General features: G+C 38.4%; 1 protein-coding gene across 6 annotated transcripts in view; it reads left to right on the forward strand.

The window, feature by feature from the left end:
- The window catches only part of FHIP1A (FHF complex subunit HOOK interacting protein 1A), a 91,716-nt gene that overhangs the window by 31,606 nt on the left and 43,589 nt on the right, over window positions 1–16,521 (forward strand). Inside the window, exon 4 of one of the 6 annotated variants that reach the window (XM_071742941.1) lies at window positions 11,244–11,311. The exons of the other annotated variants lie outside the window; for them this stretch is intronic. The gene's annotated coding sequence lies outside the window, so the exon portion shown is untranslated. The remainder of the gene's footprint in view (window positions 1–11,243; window positions 11,312–16,521) is intronic. 6 annotated transcript variants of the gene reach the window in all.

A 16,521-nucleotide genomic window follows, 5' to 3' on the forward strand; every position in this document is an offset into this window, starting at 1 on the left:
GCTAAAATTATTAGTAACAGAAATGCTGATAGTCTAGGTAGCATTGGAAGATGCTTTAGTTAATTCAAAGTGCTAAATCCTACCTGCTCAGCTGTAAGAATTGTCAGGGAGTCAGGAAAACTGTAAGCAGAGATTGGTACAATATGATACATCCCTAGCTATAGTTCTGTCTACTCTTGGATACAAGAAGTCACTAGATAACTGCATGACTTTCACTGGAAAAAAACCCAAAAATCTCCATTTTTAGAAGTGGTTCCTGTGGGACATTCCAGTAGAAGATATTTGAGATGACAAACAGAATGAAGCAGATTGTCAACAGCATATTTCAAAATTATGATTTTACTAGTGTCATCTTCCAAAGATAATGGAATGAAAAATTTGTGGGGTTTTGTTTTGGTGGTGCTTTTTTTTTTTTATTATTAATTATTGGTTTGTTGGTTTTTGCCATTGTTTTTCTAATCTATCTGGAAAAGAGGAAGTTTTTGTTAGTTTGGTGTGAGAATCTTAGTTTTACTGCAGAAATAAGACTGAGCTGGTGAACTGAAGGAAAGACTGAGGATGGAGTATTAAGAGAGGGTATCTTCCATGTGGCAGTGAAGTATACAGTGTCACTCATTGTTTGAACGAGTTAGAAACAATAAATCAGGTGTGTGACATTGTCTTACAGTATAGAATGTATTCTGAAGTTCTAAAATACTTAACAGAGAGTGGGACAGTAATCTGGATCTTACCAGGAGTGCTGTTCTCCATACTTTCCTGATGCTCTCTTGCAGAGGGTTAAATCAGTTCTTGAATAGTTCCTAACTAAAATAACTTGATTAAGATAAGCAGACCGTTGTTATTTAAGCAGTAGTCTCTGTGGAGAGCAGCATAATCCAAACGAAGTAACATTTTAGAAGTCTGGTCTTTGTTATGGTAACCTATTGTTTTGGGGTTAGATTGGCTAGTGGTAGTATATAAAAATGTCTTTAAGACTTCATGGCATTTCTATGCAGTTGAATAATAATGCAAGCATAAGAGTGAAAAAGGGTGTGTGCTAGACTTATTTTCCATAAAAATTCAGTGGAAGAAATTATTTAAAGCTTTCTCTTGCACAGAAATTCTGTAAATTGAGCCTAATTAAAGAGATCAGGGAGAACATGAGTTGGTTAGAGATGGGCAGGGTTGGTTTTGGGCCTGGATCTTTGTGCAGTGACTCTTAGGTTTCCTCTTGGTTGTTTTGAGTTCAGAGAGATGTGAAAAAGTATGATTTGTGTCCAACAAAAGAAGGAGCTACAGCTGCCAAAAATTAAGAAGAAATCCATCTGGTTGCAAGAGCTGACCTGAGCTGTGCCTTTGTTTTCTTGACCTGTCATTGATTTGGCTATTGCACAGGATGAAGGCAAAATAGTAAAATACTGCAGGAAGTGCTTGGTGTTTCCAAAGTGCTTTAATTCAGGTTGAGCACAGTGACTTTAACACAAGCTACTCAGTTACCTGCAGGGCTGTCACTCAGAATATCACACCTCTCTCCTGGCTGTGCATGTGTTCACTGTTGAAGAACAACAGATTTCTGAGTGTGTCATAGCTTGTTGGGAATATTTCATGTGCACTATGTCCAGTAATCCCACGATGTAGAATCCTATTTTGGGAATGTAAGATGCACATTGAGCAAATATAATGGCTAGGCCCAAAAATGCAGAAAGTAGCTAATACCTCACTGTGCTCTGGCCAAAGTGGGTCAGCCTTATGTCATGTAAATGGGATTATATTTTGCACAGTTTTGCACAGGGATAGGGATGTGGACATGTTTTAAACTAAACTTTTCAAGGTGTGTTGTTCAGCTACAGGCTGTAGCCTTCCTCTATTCTTCTATGGGTTTTGTTTTGTTTTCTAATATTGGTGTAATTGTTTTTTTTTTCATGGCAATAAATATAGCTGTCTAACATTCAGTTTTTCAGCACATACTCTGCTCTTAATGAATGTGATCATTTACACAGTGTCACTGTACTATTGGCATGCTAAATAATTTAGTGAGCTGTGGCAGGTAGATAGCTCTGTGGTGTCTATGTTACCATGGCAATAGATTTGCTTAATGTAAATATTAGTCATTCTGACCATATAAATCTCAAGGCTTCTGACATTCTTAATGTGTTTGGGAGGTGGGAATCTGTGTATCTGAAATAAAAGTTGTCCTGTAAATATTAATAGTTTAAAGATTACTTTATTTTTTAGAAATAATTCCTTGTGCTTTTCAGCACAGCTACATAATCTATTGGTTGTAATGAACAGAGCAGAACACTTTTCCCATTTCTTTATCATGGCTGTAATGCAGCTCTATTATAAAGAAATACGGAACTGTATTCTGATGCTCTAAAAATTCAGCCAACTGAAATGAAAGAAAATAGGATCTTGAGGTTTATCAACTTTGCTCTCAGTCACAGAAGTAAAGGCAGTTCTAGAAGCTTAAGGAATAAAATCAGACTTGGAAGAAAAGTTCCTGGATTACTAAATCTGGTTCCATGGCTTGAAAATAAAGCTAAACATTTGAGGCTTTTCTGTCCTCTCTATGAGTACCATCAGGTATACAATTACTTAAGAAATCACTAGTTTGTCAGAAAATTAATGCCTAAGTAATATATTAATTAATGTTGTTTCTTAAATGTTTATGTTGATGCTTTTCTAATCCATTTCTGTGTGTCATTTCCAGGGAAAAGAAACTGTTTTCTACGAAAGTTTCTTACAGGCCAGCTTATTCCTGATTATATGAAATTTCTTTATCTGTTATTATCTGCCCAGCACTTTTGAAACAACAAACAGAAGTGGTAAAAGAATGAGATCATTTACCTTTTCTAAGTGTTATTTGGCATCATGATTGATCTGTTGATAGGCTATATAAAACCTAAGTCACTTTAAACCACAAATATTGAATGTATACCAGTATTATTCATAACACTTTATGTACTGTTTTAAACTTTTACTTGTTCAACTGCTAAACTTAAGAACAATGTTGAAGAGAATATTTGGCTGGAATGTGTTTCCTGCCCTTCCCATGTTTAGAATAGTCTCCAGTCTTCCTGCCAAACAACTGTAATGCAGAAGAAAAAAGCACAGTCAGCACTGAACAACATCTTTAATTATTTGTAGTGTAGATGATACTGGAGGGGTTTGTGTGCTGCAGTCTGACATCAGTGCTCAGCAGCTCTCTGTGTTTGGCCCATTAACTGTCAAAAAATGAAATAATAAAAAAAATACAGTACTAGCCCAGCACAGATTTCAGAGCTCTTTGTATTTCACAAGAGAGTCTGCTGGATTTGCATTTGTTCTTTATTTTTCCTATCTCTGAGATGATAAGACTTCTGCTGTCAGTGCTTGCATGTAGGGTAAACCTTCATGCTGGACAGGAATACAAACTAGAGTTGAGAGCTACCTTTCCATGCTACTCTTGCTCACAAATGTTACTCTAGAATTCAAGTTAACCTAGGAAAATCAATTATTTACCACTTATATCTTTTCCTGACAAGGCTGCCTGTGGGAATAATGTGCTTTTGGTGGCCTCTCTTTTAAAAATGTAATATGCTTTAGATGCATCTGTTGTTTATAGATTCAGGGAAATATTGAAGCATTTGGGTTCAGAATACCTAGCAAGTATTAGTACAGTTGAAAGAGTAATTGGAGCAGCTTCTCTGATTATTCTTTTAGAAAACAAACCATACTCACAAAATGACTTGGGAAAAGACACATCTATTGGAATGTATTGAAGGAAAAATACTGCAGAGCCACTTTCTTCTCTGTGGGAAGAACCCCTTTAGAGGGGAGCTCCTGTGGGATAAGGCTGCCAGGATTTTCCCTTAGGGAAGGAGGCTTGATGGTCCTGCTTTTGTGAAGTCACCAGGATCCATTTTCAAGGCAGATTGTTGAGAAGGTTCCTCAGAGCACTCCATAAATGCTTCTTACCAGGTTTGGTTTCAGGACCTGGTATGTGGCACAGGAACCACGTGAAGAGCATGGGGAATTCTTCTGACATAATTCACACTACCAGTAGCTGAAAGGGTGTGGTGAAGCTTATCTGGGCTTGCTGATTTTATGGCACTAGAGCTTACCACTCAAGTGGACTGCTTTCCGTTTTTTTTTGGTTTTTTTTTTTTTTTTGTCTGGCTTAGGGCACAGACTGCTGCATACCAGGGTATGCTCCTGGTTTCCTATAACCAGGGATGCAGTGGAATGCCTCACGTCGAGCCACACACCTACTTTTCCATTTCTGAGCTCCATGGTGTTTCTTTGCTTCTACTGCTGAAATATGGCATGCCTGTATTGTAAAGCTCAGCTGAAGAAATTGGAAGGGATTGTATTACAAGCTGAATGTTTAAACTGGGTGATAAATTGAAGAGAATAAAAGCATGTTCCAAAAATCAGCTGCACTTAATGCTTCACACATGATTTGCTCAGCTAGTTCCTTTTATTGTCACACTGTAAGTGCCTTTTCACTTCTCCCAACAGAAGGAAAAAACCTGGTAGTTCTGCAATGCATTTCTTAAATGTGTGTAAGGAATGTTTGCTTTTAAGTGTTATTTTACAAACAGAATCATAGAATGGTTTGGGTTGGAAGAGATCTTAAAGATCACCTAATTCCAACCCCCCTGACACAGGCAGGGACACATTTCACTAGACCAGGTTGCTCAAAGCCCCTTCAAACCTGGCCTGGAACACTTCCAGGGAAGGAGCATCCCCAGCCTCCCAGGGCAGCCTGTTCCCCTGCCTCACCATCCTCACAGAAGAGAATTTTTTCCTGTTGTCTAATCTAAATTACTGTCTATCAGCTAAAAACCTTTTCTCTTTGTCCTATCACTACACACCCATGTAAAAAGTCCCTTTCCAGATTTCCTGTAGGCCCCCTTTGGGTACTGAAAGGCTGCTCCAAGGTTTCCTCAGAGCCTTCTCTTCTCCAGGCTGAACAACCCCAACTCTCTCAGCCTGTCTTCATAGGAGAGGTGCTCCAGCCCTCTGATCATCTTCATGGCCCTTCTTTAGACTCACTCCAAGAAATCCTATGTCCTTCTTGAGTTGGGGCTCCAGAATAGGGCACAGTACTCAAGAGCAGAGGGGAAGAATCACCTCCCTTGACCAGCTGGTCATGCTTCTTTTGATGTAATCCAGGACACAGTTGGTTTTCTGGGCTGCAGGTGTGCACCATCAGATCATGTTGAGCTTCTCAACAACCAACACCCCCAAGCACTTCTTCTCCTCAGGGGTGTTTTCAATCTGTCCTCTGCCCAGCCTGTATTTGTACTTGGGATTGCCCTGACTCATGTGCAGGACCTTGCACTTGGTCTTGTTGAACTTCTTAGGGTTGTCATGGGCCCAGCTCTCAAGCCTGTCTAGGTCCCTCTGTTTGACCTCCCATCCCTCCAACGTGTCAACCACACCACATGCTTTGTATCATCAGCAAACCTGCTGAGGTTGCTCTCAATTCCACTGTCCTCATTGCTGACAAAGATGTTAAACAGCACCAGTCCCAGTACTGGCCACTGAGGAATGCCATTTGTCCCTTACCACTTGGACATAGAGCTGTTGACCACAATTCTTGGATTGTATCCAGAAAGCCAATTCCTTATCCACTGAGTGGTCTGACCAGCAAGACCATGTTTCTCCAGTTTGAAGTTAAGAACATTATGCAGAATGGTATCAAATGCTTCGCTTAAGTCCAGGTAGATGACATCAGTTGCTCTTCCCTTATGCACCTCTGCAATAAATAAGAAATGAATTAGTTTTATCTGTAGAGTTTTAATTCTTTTTGCTGTCATTCTTTTTGTATATTTGACTTTGAAAAGGTAAAGGTGGCTGCTGTACCTTCCATAGCTCTCTAGTGAAAGGAGAGCTGGTGCCACTCTTTTTTTGGGATGGGAGCTCCAAGAAGAATGGTGCATCTTAAGCTTTTGCTTATGAGAAATTCTTCTTGGACTTGTCCATGTGAGTCCTGACACTGGTTACTGCTGATGCATGGGAAGCTGGCACTTAATTATCCCTTCTTACCATTGCTTGTCCATTTCAGAGATAAAATGGAGGGAATGTTATGTTTCTTTTCCTCTTATGTTATTCCTAAAAATTATCATTAACCGTTTAAGTGCTCACATTAGATAGATGTGGCATAAAAATATATAGGCTATTGTAAGGTCTAAATTGTATTTTCCATATCCTTTTCAGTAAAGGGTGGGTGTTTTGTAGTAATATGTGTAGTTTTGACACAAGGTAGTGAAAAGATGAGTCAAACCAAGCAAAGACAGTCTTCAGTGCTTTTTATGTTAGAGATTAGAGTAGATGCCAAGTGTAATGCAATATGGTAGAGATAAAAAAATACTTGTCATTTAATCCTTACTGCTATTGCAATGAGGCAGGCAGACACCATGGAAATCATAGTAAGGAGCAATGTTTACCTGTCTCTTGCATTGCTGGAACATGAATTTTGGCTTTCAGAAGGGTCAGGAGAAGGGCTCCAAAGCCAACATGTTCTCACAGCAAGAGTCTGACAGGTGTTTATGTCCAGATGCAGAACACTTAGCTTCCTAGCTACAGAAATACTAAAGGATGTGATTCTAATATGCTGCTTGGTTATTGTAGTTTAAAGCCAGGCAGCATTATAATTAGTTCTACTCGACATTACTAAGTGGGTTTGATATTCAAACCATGCTCTTGGAAGTAAGTGTGCCAATGAACCTTATCAGGTGGAGCAAAACGTAAATTTTAACTCATTTATCTCATTAGTCTTTAATAAGGCTGTACTTTACAAATCATAACTGCATCATCTGCTGATTATATTCTCTGATCTGAGAAGCAAGATGACTCTAATAATAGCCATACGTTGCATTCAACCTCCCACTAGTGTTCTGAAACACTCGATGTATTTTTTTCTTAATTTAGAAGGTCTTGATTCTGCCTTACCTAATTTGCATAATGTCAAAATACAAAAATCAAGCTAAGATAAATATCCAATACTTGAAGGCCCTGGGCTTCAAAGCATTTTGCCAAGTAGGAGTTTTTGATGGGGGCCATAAGTCTAAGTCTGTTGTCTGACTGTGTTGTGCAGGGCCTCTGACAGTTTTCTGGGCAGTCGGAACAGCCAGCCTGTCAACTGAGTAATGATGACTTGCTGCTCTAATAATAATCACAGCTCTCAAAATGTCTGTTGTTCTCATCTTACAGGGGAAACTGAGCTGAGTGATTTGCCTTAGGCTCAAATAAAAGAGAATTGGAGGAGAACATTGTCTTCTGGCTTGAACTCTTGCATGTAGGCAGTTACCACTGTGGCTGTGATGATGGTTGTGTCCCTGGCATGCTAATCCTGACAAGTAATAGGCAATTTAACATATTTGAGGGAATTCTCCTGGAAAGACCAGTTAATACTTTTTCTCACCAGGTTGCTTGTACAATCTTGTTTAAATCTGAAGACACTTGTTCATTCTCTCTAGAAACCTTAAAGCTTTGAAGGTTTCCCAATAAATGTTTAAGATTCTGTGACTGTGATTGGCCATGGTTGGCTCTGTGACTGAGGCAACACAGCTCCACTCGTGTACTGATTTTGTTCTATGTGTTCTTTATTTTGAAAAATTTACACTAATGTTCTCAAATTGAGTTTTTTGGTGATTACACTTGTCATCACGTCCCATGACCAGACTCAGACAACAGCCAAAGGAGATTCCCTCTCCCAGGCCAGGGTTTCCCTTTGAGGGAAATTTGCTCTTTGAGGGTATCCAACGATGACTGTCCAAATACCCCTTGATCAGATGGACGTGAAATGAGACTCAGGGTCTGTTTCTCTACAAACAAAATAACAATTTTATTGCTCTAACAGCTTAAAGGTAATTTTGGAGCACAAGTATGTGTGAAAAAAAATATATATTTACACATATACATATATATAAAATAAAAGCACAAAAGCAGCTATTTTGATGTTCAGGCTGCACCATCACAACGCTGATTATGTAGATCACAAAAAACCTCACAATATGTGGCTATTAGTGCTGCATACATCTGGGGAAACCTGTGGTTACTTAATAATTTTAGGCAAGATGAAGGGAACAATTCAGACCCTCATCTGTCTCCTTCCTTCCCAGCAATCCCTTTGGAAATGCTAACCAGGATTTGTAAAGGTGACTTGGCAAATACTCCCTGTGAACCAGTCTGAGGTTCTAAAGGTTTGGTGGAGGGGGTTCCTCCATCCAGTCCCTTACAGCACCTCTTTCTAGAGCAGTATTAAAATAATACTTCAGATACCTCTGAAATGGCCTATCATGAGAAAATCTGTTGTTTAGGTGGCTGTTAGTAATGCAAACTGAATCTTTTTTCTTGCCATCCCACGTTAAATTGATACTTAAAACCCTTTGTATTGTTCTGAGGGATGTGAGATGGGGCAGCTGCTCTAGCACTGTATTTTAATAGCAATAGCTATTAAATAGCTACAGTCATCATAGGTCCAGAGAGACTGGCAGCTTTTTATTGTAGATTTGCTATGCCAGTAGCCACTCATCACAGTGCTGTGTTTTATTCTTACTGTTGATCTTACTCGAATCTGTAGATAGATGAACTGGCATGGGGAAAACTTAGTTTTTCTTTTGTCAAAGAAAACCACAGATCTTGGCTTCCAGTCCTGCTGAGTTAGAGAATGGAGAGGCATTGCCACAACCCCATATGTATATTTTGATTCTAGTGGGTTTGAATTTTCAAGAGTTAGCAACTTTGGAACTGGTTCTTTCCAGTTAGGTTGATTGTTGTGGAATGCAGAATTGCAGGCAGATGTGATTTTGGTACTGGCACTCTTGAAGAGAGGTTTTCTGCCATCCTTCATGGTCATGAGTCATGTATGTTTTGTTTAGTGCTGGCTTACTAATAACACCTTTTATTTTCAGTCAGTTTTCCAGCACAGACACTTAATTGTGTGCAAATTTTCATGGAAAGTCAACGAAGGGCCTCCTGAAATATTTCATGACTCTCAGCACTGGAGGTTAATGTCCTTCAGAGTCTAAGTGTACTTGAGAACAGCAGGGATATCTGAATGCTGATTAGCAGGGAGATGGCATATTCCAAAAGAGTGTTGGAGAACTTTATTATTTGAATGTCCGTGGCATGAATTGAGATACACTTATGAGTAAAATATGGAAAAACATGAAACAAAGTACAGAGGTGGCAGTAGATGTGATGGCAATATATAAATATATATAAATACTGCTGGTTTTCTTTCAGCAGAGGGAGAACTAGTAGATTTTGTAATAGTTTTGAAAGTACTGAAGTATTTCATAAGTGATATATCAAAACAAATAGATTTGACAAATAATTTCTAATTCTCATAGCCTAGTTTCCCTTTTAAATGAGAGGCTGGAAAAATATAAGGAGTTTGTAATTCAGTGTCAAGAGCCATGTCCTCCAAAATGAAGTCTGAGTTTTTACTTTCAAACATGCTCCAGTTACAAATGGCAAATAATGTTCAGGGCCTGTGCACACACAGAAACTTTTTCATGGCCCTGCAGAGTGGTCCCATCTGCAGTTTGTGCTCCTCCTTTGGAGCTCTGTGAGCAGGGTTGGATGGGGCTTTGCTTAAGGCTCAGTTTGCAATTTGGGATAGCACACCTATGGCCAAATTTCAAGAAACAGTAAAGCTGAATTGAAAAATTTGGGATGAGGGGAAATGGTAAAATGTCAGAGGTGCTGCATTTCAGGCACAGGAGATACGAGTGTATACACCAACTACTTGGAAAAAAAAAATAAAGTAAAAAGAAAAAGAAGTATTGGTGTCCTGTAGCTTCTGCAGCTCTGAGAGCCTCCCAGACATACACAGACACTCTCCACTTTTGGAGGTGTGCAGGCAGGAATAAAAACAATGTATTGATGGGTGGAACCTTTACTTTCCCACATCTGTAGAAGTGCTCTTAGGTGTTACAAAATTAGATGGGAGAGGTTGTGGTTTGACTTTTGGTTATCTTGACTGTGAAGTATTCCTTGTAGTGCTGATATCCACCTGTCTTCTGTACTAGGCTTTCAGTACTCATCATTCAAAGTGTTAAAAAGTTCAAATAGGCAATTTTTATTTTACTAGCTTCTGATATTTGCCCCACCTTTTTGTAGACATTGTCCTCCCACAAAATTTGACAGGTTCTGTGTTTTCCAGAACACTCCCTTTATAAGTTGCATAGTCTTCCTTTGCAATTCAGAAAGGGCTATTTACCCTCTTCTACCCTTCAAGGCATAAGAGCTGCAAGTTTATCTTCATTACTTCCTGGACTAGAAAGACACCTGTATTTATTTTGATGCTTTCCCAAAGGTTCAAAGACAAGGCTGAGTTGCTCATAACAGAGTTGTTATGAAAGTGTCAGATTATGTGAATAATTTTAACTTATTTTTCCCTTGATTATTTAGCCTTTTTTTTTTTTTTTTTTAATGCTGACAGCATGTCTGGGACAAGTGATGTTGCATAGACTATATATGTTTCTTTTTTGCCAGTGCATTCATATGTCTTAATCAGGACAAGTTAGAATGGAAGATGTAATGTCATATAGTTTCCAGTTGCAGACCAGGCACTGGAAGAGTGTAAACATATTTTCATAGTAGAGTAGACTTGTGTTATGAGACCTGAAATGAACATGATTTAGAACTAAAGGAGATTACTAGCTTCTAGAGCTTTCTCCAAGCTAAACTGCAAGTCTGATGTAAGCAGTGTTGTTGGTTCACACAGAAATCTGTTCTGTTCTTTTTATTTTTTAACAGAAAGAAAAAAAGACCACAAAAGTACATTTGCATTCAAAAGTGTCAGTCCACTAAACAGGATATTTTATCACAACACCCTGCCTTATGTCAGGTGATACATAGGATGAGATATGAAAATGACCTTTCAGGTTTTAGTAGCTCATTAAATTAGCTAGGTCTGAGAAGTAATTTGTGATGGGCTTCTGTAGTGAAAGACTTGTCCTGAAAGTATATAAGGATATGTTTTGCTCATTCCCTTTGTTCATTAGTTCATGTCATTAACAGGTTGTCACTTGAGGGTAAAAAGTAATGTTGACTTGGTGGATAATTATCTTGGGGTGCTAATTCTTTCTAAAATTAGGAGTTTCAGTTAATGATGTACAGAAATGTAAGTGACAGATTCAAGTAATGTAGTCAGTTATAGTAGTCCATGTGCTATAATGAAGATATTGAGAAATATGAGAGGGCTTTATTGTGTGACATATAACTACCTAAATTTATATCAAGTTATAAAATCATTGTGTTTCCAGGAAAAAAAAAAAAGTGACTTTGGATTGTGAATGAAGACCTTGAAAGGAGAGATAAATATGCTTCTATAGTAAGTATTATCTTGACAACTATATAATATCCTTTCCATATCTAACAGTTTTGATTTTGTGGCATATTTCCATGCTTTTCCAGGAGTTTTTAATTTGAAAGAGACAGGTGAAGGAGTACCATGTGCATATGGTCAAAAGAGAAGAATTCTATCTGCAAAGTGGATGTTCTTTTCTCAGTGACAACTTGGTGATAATCCTCCGGGGAAGCTTGTCAGTAGTCTGTTTACTGATCAAGCAATCCAGATAATCTTAGAGGTGTTTTCCTACTAATTCTAGTGTTTGAACTATATTTTAAACCCTCAGAATTGTCTGAGAGTTTGGAAATTTAAAAAATATGCTTATGGCTTCATCAGGAAACGTGGAATGTTTAGAATATGTGTATATTTGCATTTTATTGTGGATTAGTGCTGAAAGCATACAAGTCTTTTTTAATGTCACTTTGTAGACGTGAGAACATTATTCTTGAGCTTCTTACTCTTATTATAATGAGTAGTTTGGCATGTTATACAAATCACTTGAACAATTGTGTTGCATATTATTTATGTAGCCATAAAATATCTAGTTTAATCTTGTTTTCTGTATTCTATGTATAATAATTACAGGTATATTGATTACCTTTTTCTAAACTAACTTTCTCTTGGAAAGGTAGTATTTCCTATTCTCTGTCCTAGTGTTCCAAAAATAGTTTTAAATCTTCAGACTGTGGAGTCTTCTACTGGTTTGCTGATCTCATTCATCTTCCTGTCAGGAAGGTTTTCTAGATAGCCAGCACAATAATATTCTGAAATGATTTTATACTCCTAGCTATAGATACTGTTTTATCTTTCTCAAAAGAAAAAAAACCAAAATTAAAATTCACTTCAGCATTACAACTTTAAGATGCATGTGGTTTTCCTAAATTATGAGCATGTTGGGGCTAAATTTGCATGTCACACAGATGTCAGAATTATCTTGGAAACCAAAACGGATGTTGCAGATCGCATGGGCCACTTTGAGTGGCTTTCTTCCACTAACATAACAAGAATATAAAGTAGGTTTGTTTAAATGTCTGCTTTCTGATGTGTTGCTCCCTCACATTCCCAGTTAGTGATAAATTCTGGAATAAACACTGCACAAGTTCTCAATACAAGTGGAGAGGTGGGCAACAACTGTTTTTTCCCAGTCATTCACTCTGATCATGACAAAGTAAAATGTCTAACGTAGACATAGCAGATTTTTCAATCCTGAGAAATCAAGGAACTGAAAGTTGTTTTCATTGAGTGAGATGTGCTGTGCCCTTTGGTGGTGTTCTCTTTCTCTTTGAAACTTTGTATGAAAGCATATTCCCAGTACAATGTTTTGCACAAAGTTTTGTTTTACTGGTAATCACAGTGGAACACCAAACTTCAGTGACTTGTTTTTCCATGGAAACATGCCCTTCTGGGGTGACAAATTTTGGTGGTGATTTGGGGATCAACCAGCAACTTATTTCAGTTTGACATCTGCTTTCTTCAGTGTATAGGTAGAAATGAACTTTTCTGAGCTGCTTTTTAAAATTTTTTTCAGTTTATTTTGAGACTTTAATATCCCTTTTGCAGCAGACAAGATACCTCAAGTGTGCCTGAGTTTTACTAAGAATAGAGAGGTTTCAATCTGATTTTAAGAGCCCTAGTTACTATTTTATTCATAAGATTTTAGCCAATATAATCTGTGTTTTGAACCACTAATGGTTAGGGACTTGTTGCCTTTTGGTGGTCGGCCAAATGTGAGGTGATCAAATACAACAGAGGAATAGTTTTATTGTATTCCTTCTCCCTCTTTTAAAGAAACAAGTCATACAAGTAGAATTGCAACATTCTTTTCCCCTCCCTAGCTTCAGATTTATGACCTAGGGATATGAATGTGTGCTTCATTCCTCCTGGGACTTTTTCAAGAGTAACTTCAGTGATTGTATGCTCCTGAGATCTAGTGAAATTGACTATGTGCAAATACATGTGGTAGATGAACATGCCTTGTGGTGTACCAGGTAAATAGAGCTGGCCTTGAGGAGGTCAAGGTCTCTGCCAAGTATTCTCCTTTGTTTAATTATTGTTTTCTTGAGCAGTCACTGCCATTTCTCTAGATTTGGTGATATGTCTTGCTGAATCATCTTTGCTGGTTAGCTCTGTACCTTCCTAGACCCACTGTGTATAATTTTAGCCTAACCCATCAATATGTTTTGGACCATAATACCTAACTGGCTTCTCTGTTTCATTTTGGCTGACTCCATGCATAAGAAATCTCTGAGGGCTTGGTATTTGGTTCAGCTTGTGGCCTCCTGTGAGCTGATCGCATTGCACATTTATGCCATTGCAGCACTGCTGAGCTGGAACTGTCAGGTGGGTCTCTTGCCTGTCATGGTTGTTGTACTGAGTGTGCAGGGAATGCCCCCTCAAGTGTCTGAAAACCATGTATTTATTTCAGGCTGTAACCTGGGTCCCCAAACATATAATGCCATTGGATTATGTGGATCACATAAAGAGACTGATGGTACCCCAAGTATTTCTCTGAGCTGTTCTGAACTGTAATAAACTTGTGAGTAGTGTTGCACCCTGAAAATCTGAGAAGATGAATTGTGGTTTTGAACTGCTGCTGGTTGAGTGTAGATAGGACAGTAAGATTTTTGTCTCATTATAAAGCACACTGTGTGTAGTTTCTCTCATGAGATAGATCTTGTTAGGCAGTGTCTGTGGGGACAAGTCACAAGACATTCTTACTTCCATGTGAGCAGGTTGGATTAAACTGTGCTTGATGAGAACAGAATGATACTTTGATTAACTACATTGCTTTATAATTTGTGGTGACTTATTCTCTGGTCTGCTTTTAAGCAGATAGCTTTATCAGTGTAAAACATACCTTCTCCCAGCCACACATAGAAGGGTTAGTATCTTTGCAGGTATTGGGTAGAAGAGATAGATTGAAGAAAGCTGACTAAATGTGAAATGCCTACTTGAGGTAGATGAAGAAGAAGACAGTTGGTGGACTGCAGCATTGAAACTTGAAAGAAAAATGAAGAAGGAGGATAATTATTCATGTAGTTTATACCATACCTCCAGTAATTTGCTGCAGCCTTCTTGCCAGTAGAACTTCTGAAGGTGAGTTATAGTTAACCAAAAAAAGGATCCTCTGATGTAGTGACTTTTAACCACTGACATTTTTCAGTTGCTTACCACAGATGTACTGCTCTCCAGTGAGCAAGCTCTAATTCCTCTGCATTCTGTTGGTGAATGTATAGGATCATCAAGGGTAGGGATTTGACTGCTCTTCAATAGGCTTTTTTTTTTTTTTGGTAGCAAAACTTGGCACAAGCACTACGAATACTTTCCTTTGAAAGGATTGATGTCTTCCTTTGAAACACTGTTAATAAAATTTAAATCCTATCCCTGATCATAGTCCCTAAAGAAAAGTTGAAAAATATATGCAGAAAGCTTTCTTTTCAATCAAAAAAATCCCAAACCTTCAACAAGGTCCCTTCTAAGCTGGAACTAAGTTGAGACATGGTAAAATTTGCCATTCATTTTTCTCCTACCCTCCCTCATCTGCTTATCAGTGACTTCAGTGATGTGATTCCATGGCTGTGCATAAGACCATATAATTTCACTGTGCTTCTTTGAAGCTGTCTAATTTCAAGCCCCTTAAGTCACACTGATCCATAAAAATGGATACAGGCTGCCTTGTACTGCCATCACTTCTTACCATTTCTCTGTGTTCCTGGACTGACAGAAGCACACAGGATCTGATAACAGAGGTAGAGTTGTGCTTGAGAACTGTTGGAGAACTCAGCATCTCAGCATTTCAACCAAAGACAACTGTGATAATTAAATTGCAATGTGTTGTAGTATATTTTGTGTGTTCCTGACTGCATTAAGCACTGCATCTTTTGTCTGTATGTTCTGCATTACCTTGAAAGCTGCAGTCCTGCAAGTTCCTGTGCTACTTTGTAAATTCAGAAGTCAAACCTTTGAAAAGAAATACTCCATTGGGAGTGGACTTCACAAGGGAATCTTTGCTAGACTGTTCTTCCAGTGTACTTTGCAGTAAAATAAGTACTTCTGTTGATTGGGGAGTTCAGCCCTGTAATCATCTGTGAAAAAAAAAGTTGATTTACAGACTTTTGAAGCAGATATCCTTAGTAAGTCCCATGACTGGGTCTCAATCTTGTCACTGATCTAAAGCTGCACAGTGCAGTTGTAGACCACTGCTTCTTTAAAAAAACCTCAGAATGGGCTGAGTTGTGCTAAAGTGTTTTGCTCTCCTCCTCCATTGTCATTCTCTTACCAGAAACTGCACAAACTTGGTAATACATACATACATACATACATTTCTATATATGTAATTATGTGACTATTATTTTGCTGCTGCTGAAGGAGAGGCAGGTGCTTATTAGCATGCTTGTATATGCAACACTTTACCAGATTTGCAGGAAAAAAAATACAACCAACTAACCAAGTCCACACGGAAAGGTATTTAATGTGAAAGCAACAAAGTGTATGTAGGTGCAAATCAGTTGCCTGACTTCAAAAGCTTCTGTAGAGCTTTGTTACACAGAGAGGATACAGAGAATACAGAAAAACATTAGGGGAGGGAGTTGCTTGTCTCTTTGAACCTTGTTTTCTCATATGTGTGATGTATATGCTGATATTTCTTGTTGCACACTGAGTTGTTAAATACAAACCCCTGGTGGTAGGGGCAGGTACCTCATGTAGCAGAGGAGGGGTTAGAGTCTAAAGTGTTGTCAGTACAGGCATTTGAAATAGCTCTGGAAGGAATGTGTGTGTGAGTGGAGTTGGCCTTAGAATCAGAGTCACTTTGATCTTAAAGGTCTTTTCCAGCCTAAGAGTCCAACTGTTAACCTAACACTGCCAAGTCCACCACTAAATTATGTCTCTAAGCACCTTGTAATAGGGTTAAATGAGTGATGGATAGGATATGGTTGAATCATGGAAGGATTTACTTGCTAAGAAGGTTTTCTTGCTGTGTAGCAGGGTCAAAGCACTAAACTCAGCTGTGGCTTCTGGAAGGATTTTGAGTAGACCATGGGAGAGGGGTATTTGTGCTTGTCTCGACTAGCAAATGATGGAATAATACCTTGATAAGGATTTAGAAGAGGAAAGGCTAAATTACTGTAAAATTTTTAACCACAAACTGATTAAAATATACTGTTACTTGTATTCTTGGTGGCCCCTAAGTT

The sequence above is a fragment of the Heliangelus exortis genome, chromosome 4 (genome assembly GCF_036169615.1).
Source record: "Heliangelus exortis chromosome 4, bHelExo1.hap1, whole genome shotgun sequence".
Taxonomy (NCBI): Eukaryota; Metazoa; Chordata; class Aves; order Apodiformes; family Trochilidae; genus Heliangelus; species Heliangelus exortis.